The sequence below is a fragment of the Tenrec ecaudatus genome, chromosome 6 (assembly GCF_050624435.1).
Source record: "Tenrec ecaudatus isolate mTenEca1 chromosome 6, mTenEca1.hap1, whole genome shotgun sequence".
NCBI classification, from domain to species: domain Eukaryota; kingdom Metazoa; phylum Chordata; class Mammalia; order Afrosoricida; family Tenrecidae; genus Tenrec; species Tenrec ecaudatus.
In genome coordinates this window covers 49,327,672-49,335,786 of record NC_134535.1, presented here as the reverse complement: position 1 = coordinate 49,335,786, position 8,115 = coordinate 49,327,672, and the positions used below count along the sequence as shown (strand labels likewise).

The following is an 8,115-nucleotide window of genomic DNA, read 5'->3' as shown; positions in this document are numbered from 1 at the left end:
CTGTAAGCATTCGGTTTCTTTTAATTGTTTATGTGATGGAAGACAAGACAGACAACATCTGAGATCTAATCAATGTTTAAACAAAATTACATAGAGGATAATAGTGGATAAATAACATTTCTTTCACTACTTTCTACCTCTTTCATTCCAAATGAATGAACAAATATTTATTCTCTTTTAATCCTTTCCTTAAAAAAGAACCTTTTAGTTTATACAAGTCCTGTGGAAGTAAGATCATTTTTACCCTCAAGTTAGGGAAACTGAGGCTACAAGATTTACCCAGCATTATAAAATTAATACGTGAGAGCTGGAGAACTGAATTTGGAATTCTAAATTTTGTGCCTCACTCTTATGCTTTGTCTCACTCTCTAATTAACTTAACTGTCTTAAAATGCTAATAAAGCACTGGCAATACTCATCTATGCCAAGACATTTAGAAAATAGTTACTTGGCCAACTGACTGGAATAGACACATACTTTTACTCATTCCAAAGACAGGTGACCCAAAAGAATGCACAAATTATAGAAAAATATCATACACAATAAAATATTTTTGAAGCTCATTCAGCAGCCACTGCAGCAGGACATTGACAAGGATCCGCCAGAAATTCAGGCTGGATTCAGATGAGGACGTGGAACAAGGGATGTGATCGCTGGTGTCAGATGCAACTTGGCTCACAGGAGTGAATACGAAAAAGATGCTTACCGGTATTTTATTGACTATAAAAAGAAATTTGACTGGGGGACAACAACAAACTCTGGATAGCCTTGAGAAATATGGGAATTCTCAAACACTCCCTTGACTCATGTGGAGTCTGTGCTTGGATCAAGCGGCAGTTGTGCAAGCAGAACAATAACATGTTGCATGGTTTAAAATCAGGAAAGGTGTATGTCATGGTTGTATCATCTCATCACACTTATTGCATCTGCTTGCTGAGCAAATCCTCAGAGAAGCTGAATTATATGAAGAAGAATGCGGCATCAGGGTTGGAGGAAGCTTATCAACAATCTGTGATATGCAGGCGACACCGCCTCGCTTGCTAAAAATGAGGAGGACTTGAAGCACTTGCTGATGAAGATCAAGGATTACAGCTTTCAGTGTGGATTACGACTCAGTGTAGAGAAAACAGAAATCCTCACAGCCGGACCAATAGGTCACATCATGGTCAAAGGATAAGAGATTGAAGTTGGTGAGGATTTGGCTTGCTTGGATTCAAGCCAGTGCTCATGTGAGACATGGGGCATAGCTGCTGTAGGAGGGCTCTGCAAATTGTTGAAAAGCAGGGATGTTTTCTGATGCTTAATGTGTGCTTGACCCACGCCCGGGTATTATCAATTGCCTCGTAAGCGTGTGAAAGTTGGACGTGGAGCTGGCAAAGAAGATGGAAAGTAGTGTGGGCTTCCAAGGACGAACAAATCTGCCCTGGAAGAAGGAAAGCCAGAACGGTCTTAGGGGCCAGGAGGTGGACTTCTTGCCTACTCTGGGCCTGCTGTCAGGAGAGAAGGCCCTAGAGAAGGACAGCATGCTTGGTCAAGCGGAGGGGCAGCGATAAAGAGGAAGACCCTCGACAAGATGGACTGACACAGTGGCTGCATTGATGCGTTCACACATCACAATTGTGAGGCTGGTGCAAGACGAGGCAAAGCTGTGTTCAGTTGTACACCAGTGGTTCTCAACCTTCCTAATGTCGTTACCCTTTAATACAGTTCCTCATGTTGTGGTGACCCCCAACCATAAAATTATTTTGTTGTTCTTCATAACTGTTATTTTTATACTGCTATGAATCGGGTGACCCCTGTGAAAGGGTTGTTTGACCCCCAAAGAGGTTGAGACCCACAGGTTGAGAACCGCTGCATTGTGTTGCTGCTATGAAGTAGAAGTGATTTGACAGCACCTATGTATTACTTTGGATAGACTAGAGAAACAAATCCATAGAGCCTCATATGTGTATAAAAGAGAATTTTATATAAAGGGTATTTGTACATTAAGAAAGCAACCGACCTAGTGCAGATCAAGCCCATAAGTCCGATATTAGCGCATATGTCTGATACCAATCTAGAAAGTCCTCTTCAGACTCACGAAACTCATGCAATGATGCTGAGTGCAGAATGATCACAGGCCACTGGGTAGAACGTCTTTGGATCCTGTGGCATTGTAAACATCCCAGCGCTGGCAGGGGTCTCCATGTAGCTTCTCCAGCTTCCTGGGCTGCATGAGGGTAGGTCCATGCATCTTGTCAGTAGAGCCTCCAAGGGAGTGAACCCAGAGAGACAGTGTCTCCCACCTCCAAGGAAGAAAATACCAGGAATTCCCAGAATTCTCAGGAGAAGGCCATGCCTACACAGAGGCCTCATTGGTTATATCTTGATTGACAGCCTAGACTCCACCCCAACACTCCCAATGCTCAGATTGACATTAGATTATGTAACTGGCACAACCTACCAATATGTTTTTAATCATATTGCAGATTTTTGTGGAACTTCTAGTATCTGTTAATCACTGGCATGTAGAGATGGTATAAAGTCCCCACAGGTCAGAGAGGGCAATATGTGCAGAGGTAAATAACAGTAATTATGATTGGAGAAGATTTAAATGGCTTTAGAAAGCAGGGAAACGTATCTCCTTTTCCAAAAGACAAAATGATTTCTCCATGAGGGAACATTTAAGTTGGCCTTTAAATGCAATAAGACTTTCATAAGCAGAGAAAAGGCTGTTGCAAATTGGATGGATTTCTGACAGTGGTAATGGATACTGTTTTTATTTAAAATTTTGTTATTTTATTCATTAAGGTTTTATTTTCACATTGATGAAAAAAAAAAAAACCCCAAAAACGACAACAGTGCCATAAAATGCTTATTTTGATTAGAGTGTTTTGGTGCCTGAGAAGTGCCTTCCTCTTTTCACTTCAGTTCATACCTGGTGACAGTCACGGAGGTGGAAAAGACGTACCTTTTCTAGTCAAGGGTAAGCAATTTAACTTTGCTATAGTGAAAACTGCCTTTGTGGGGGGGATGGGCAGTGGGCAGCTGAGTCTGCTGTGGTAATACTAATGTGGGATTGTCAAGTGTCCTGTGTGCCAAGCGAAGGCTTTTGCATTTTGATTTATTTTGTTAAGTGAAGCAATGGCATCAAATTTACTTTTGGGAAAATCCCTTTAGTGTTATTATAGAGGACTGTTTTGAGGGGCTAAGGCTTAGCTACTGCCATAGAGTTGATTCTGACTTCTAATGACCCCGTAGAACAGAGTAGGATTGCCTCTGTGGGTTTTGGAGACCAATTCTTCCCCCACCTCCCTCCTTCGCCCCCATTGAGACTGTTTTTGACTGTGTAAAGCCCCATCTTTTGCTCACCCAGTGGCTGGTGGTTTTGAACAGTTAAACCTTAAGGTTAACAGCACAATGTATAATCCATGATGCCACCACAGCTCCTACTAGGACAAACTAGAGTCGATTTTGTTAACAGGCTAAGAAATGGCGAGAACCTAAATAAATTCAATGAAGATATAGGTATTGTATTTGGGGTTTTTAATTAACTTCCAGATAAATGAAATAAATTAATTAGAGAACTGTTTTCTTTAAGACATGCTAATCTGGCTTAGACTATTTTTTAAAAGGTTAGCTTCTGACCTTAATTTAAAATATTTTATGGGTCTGGAGTCAAGCTATACAATGTTGGAAAAATGAGACTTTACACCTCTACCTTATAATGGTGAAACAGGCTGTCCTTGTTTTCAAAATATCAACAGCAGGAAATTTCAGAGTGGATTAACATTTTTTTTAGTATTTCATAACTTAGCGAAAACAAAAGGAACATAGCAAAACAAGTGCAAAAAAGCCTGAGCAGTTGGAAGTCCAGAGACTCAAGAATTGCCTTTACAGATTCTTTTCCACCCTAATAAGGTAAAAGCTCTTCCACTGCATAAATGTTCAACTCATTCTACTGTAGTTTCTTCCTTTGTTGATTAGCAACAGCTTTGACTCTTAGAGATTAAAAAAACTTAGCTTATAAGCAGTAGAGACTAAGCTGTATCATGAAATAAGTAACCTCAACTATAGGCAAACAACAACAACAACAATACCCTCCCCCTGCCCCCCAGCTCACTGACATTGAATCAATGCCAACTCATAGCAACCTGATAGGTCAAGCAGGGTCATATTATGTCTCATTATTTTTAATTATGCTATTTTATTGGGAGGCGGTTACTGGGGAGTTCAAATATGAAAATGCTAAAGGTCAACTGCTTCTGGCACTTAATGCTTGCACCATGTTATGAACAAGAATCATAGCTGTGAAAGTGAAGCTAAAAAGAAAGAAGCAAAAGCTATAGTAAGTTTGTGTTGGGAAAACATGAGTTACTTTGGGAGGTAATAAATAATATTATTTTGGTAGTGACTCCTGGCAGGAAGAGGAAGATACTGTATATACTCGAGTATAAGCTGAGTTTTTCAGCACATTTTAAATGCAGTTTTTTTGGTGGTAAAATTAGGTACCTTGGCTGATATTCGGGTCAGTTTATATTTGAGTATATACGGTATCATTTGTGAGATAATTCTGAGTGTGTTCCAAATAGGAGCATCTTTTATTATGAACTATAGTACCTTTATCTTGGAAGTTATTATTAGTGATATAGTCTTTTTTTTTACTGTTAAAATTTTTCTCTTGACTGCTTTTTAAAAAGGCTGTGGGGCAGTACAACCTAACAGCACAGCGACTGCTCTTGAGCGCGTCACAGTGGAGACTTCGGGGTTTAACATGCTCTGCCTTTCTGCTGGTTAGTTGACGCTTCCTTCCAAAGACCTTCACATGCTTATTTAACATGCATCACAACCAGTTAAAAGGCAGGGAGTGACAGCATCTTGCTTTCTTTTGGCCACCCAACTTATAAAAGAACAGGAATAACTCTTTGAAAGACAGGCTTTACAAGTGATACGAAATGGCGCGCAGACGTGAAGACTGACATAGAGGTGTTCAGAAGACAGCGCTGTTCACGGTTTCCAGGTCTCCATCAGGTGATGGCAGCAGGCCGTGAATAGTACATTCATCAAAAATAGATAAACACAACTGCAAGTTAGCCTTAGACACAGCGAGAAAGTAAGGATGGGGAGTGGAGCAAAATGTACAAACGTGGCCAACTTTTCACCCGTGGCCCTTTTGACTACAATGGAATGTTTTAGACAGAACATCTGTATATTCTTACTGAAGATGGAGCTGGCGCTGCTTAAATCAATAGCAGTGAGTAATTTCTCTCGGACCCTTTACTAAATACCCAATTTCAGCCTAGCAGCTACACTTACTCCACTCATGCCAACACTGTCAAACTTCTTTTAAGTAAGATCTTAAAATTCATTACTCAGCGGTTAATCTCATTTCTTTGCACATGAGTCCATGGCTGACTTTCAGAAGGCTGGGGAAATACAGAGATCCAAATATTACACTAGCTATCGGCTTGTTTCTTTGAGTATTTACATTATGCAACCTGACTGGAAAACAGGTGTCTCTTTGGGTGGTGTAGATGTCATTCAGGGGTTCCAAGAACAAGAAAAGACACCTACGATTTAGTTCAGGAAGGACTATCTTAAAGGCCTTGGCTGAAAGATCTGAAACGTGATATAAAATTGAAGCAAGACTTCCTTGGTGAGGCAGATAGAACATCTATTTCTGCAATGAAGTTTCAAAGTAGCTAATTTTCCATTTAAAGAGTTTGTCACATATACACATCTACCTCTTTCAGAAGGAGTAGTGATGGATTGAGATGCTAAGGTTCAACTTTTGCTTTGCATAAAAAATCCCAATATTTGGAAGGAAATGTTCCTCTACTCGCCCAAAATCCAGAGGGCATTCACACCGGACAGGCCAAGATGAACTCTCCCAAGCCTTCCCGACTCCTTGGTCTTTATGAAGCAGAGGGACATCAACGGGGTGTGGGGCACGCTATCTCTGCCTTTCGGGAGACTGTAGATGTGCCGCTGGTAGATCAGCTCCTAGTGGGGAGGGTTGATGGCGCTTTGGTAAATGCCAAATACATTCTCATTGGTGACATCTGGTTTATTTGGCATCTGAACAACGTGCTGGGAATGTAAGCGTTTTTCCATCCGGGTACTTAGGATGTGGTGGCAATCTGGAATCAAGTTAGGTGCAAAACACAAGGTAGGTGTATGATGATAGCTGAATCTGTGGACAAGTCTATCTCACTTGCGTCCTTTGAAATCGCCACCCCTGTTCCATCGGAAGGAGCCCATCCCTGAGCGAGCTCTTTGAGTCTTTCAGACAAGTGCTCCTGGTTGGCTGTGAGATCCAGGTACTGCACGATGGCGTTCAGTGTTGGCATGCGAGGGGCTTTGACCAGCGCCGCTTGCTTCAAGCTGGTAATGGATGCCTCTCGGATATGCAGCTCCAGACCCCCCAGGCATCTCATCTGCTGACAGACTCGATCTCGCGCACCAGAGGCACGCGGATGGTTTCACTGATCCAATTCCTGAACTCAGCTGTCCGTGAATCTATGTGATCAAGAAGTTGTCTGTTCGTGGTCGCTCTTGCCCACACCTCTTCCGCAGCTTGTTTAGAGAAGAGGTGCCTTCGTCTTTGTTAGCACAGGGGCCTGGGACCGACAGGTGAGCTGATACGGAAACGTCTGTAAGGTCTGGCCGTAGTCCCGCACCGACGGGATGGAGTTCTGGACCGTAGGGCTGGTCGCAGGGGCCGCAGAATCGGGGCGCCCCAGTTTCACTCTGTGCCGCTTCTCTTCTTCACTCAGGAAACTGCCCTGCGTCCGGAGTTCGGTCATGGAGTCATTTTTGTCAGTCGGCGAGTTATAGACGATGGGCGACGAGCGGCAACGAGCTTGCAGCTCACTGCTCGCCACGGGTCCAGCGGTTTTTAGGGTCTGTAGCCTGCCAACTTATTGTAACCACTGATGGGCAAGCAGGTCCCTCCTGGGCTGCAGGCCCCGCCCCTGCCTGATGACAGCCCTTGCAGCTGAGGCTGTACCCTGTCATGCAGCTGGTGCAGTGGGAGGGGCTGTCACTCCAGACACTGCCCGGAGTGGAACGTGATGGCGATGAGGGAGGGGTCTGCGCTGCTGCCAGATCGTGTGGAGGGGTCGTCTGTCCAACAGCTGTTTCCAACCCTAGAATTGATTGCTGTCCGGGGCTAACAACCAGACTGATTGGTGCCACCGTGTACCTGAAATAGCTCCCAAAATCAAACAAGGCATCCAGGCCTAAGAGAGATGCGAAGGCAAACGCAATGCACCAGAGGGGCCAGCAAGTCACGTTCTAATACGGACTAGCAACTTCCCGGTCACTTCCGTGTAGACCGTTCCAGCCATGGATACGTCCAGGAGTCCCCAGGCTAAAGCCACTTTCCTGGCCTCTGTTTCTCTTCTCATCTTGATGGTTCTGTCAATAAGGGACGCGTTAGGGTTCGGCTGTCATTGCTTCGTTGTTCGGCAAGAAGCCACCGGCTAGAGACGCTCCCAACTGCACATGCGCAGAGCGAGCCCAATGATCCAGTTAATGGACAGAGAATGAAGAGTTGAGATGACGCTTCTCAGGGTTGGCGAACAAAGAAATACAACTCTCTGCAAAATCAGGAGATGAATACGTATCTACTTTGGTATTGTTAGGTGCCATTGAGGTGGCCCTGACTCCTGGTGACACTATGCACAAGGAAACAAAAAGCGGCCTGTTCCTACACCAGCCTCACAATCATTGCTATGACTGGGCACATACGCAGCCGCTGTGGCAACGCATCCCCTTTTTCTTCGACTTTCTACGCGACCGAGCATCATGTCCAAAGTACACGCGGTAAAGTCCCAACATTTTCCCTTCTGAGGAGCATTTCTGGTTGAGCTTCTTCCAGGACGCATTGTTCATTCTTCTGAGAGTGCATGTCATATACGATATTCTTTGTCAAACAGTAATGTGAAGGTATCAATGTTTCTTTGGTCTTCCTTATTCATTGTCCAGCTTTTGCATGCACAGAAGGGCTGAATATACCATGGCTTGGATCAGACACAACTTAGTTCTCAAAGTGATATTTTTGTTTTTTAACTTTAAAGATTTTTTTTCAGCAGCAGATTTGCCCAATCCACTATATCCTTTGATTTTGTGACT

General features: G+C 43.5%; 1 pseudogene; it reads right to left on the bottom strand.

Moving 5' to 3' along the window:
• Positions 1–5,814: 5,814 nt before the first annotated feature.
• LOC142451397 (transmembrane protein 209 pseudogene) lies at positions 5,815–7,875 on the bottom strand (annotated as a pseudogene).
• Positions 7,876–8,115: the final 240 nt, after the last annotated feature.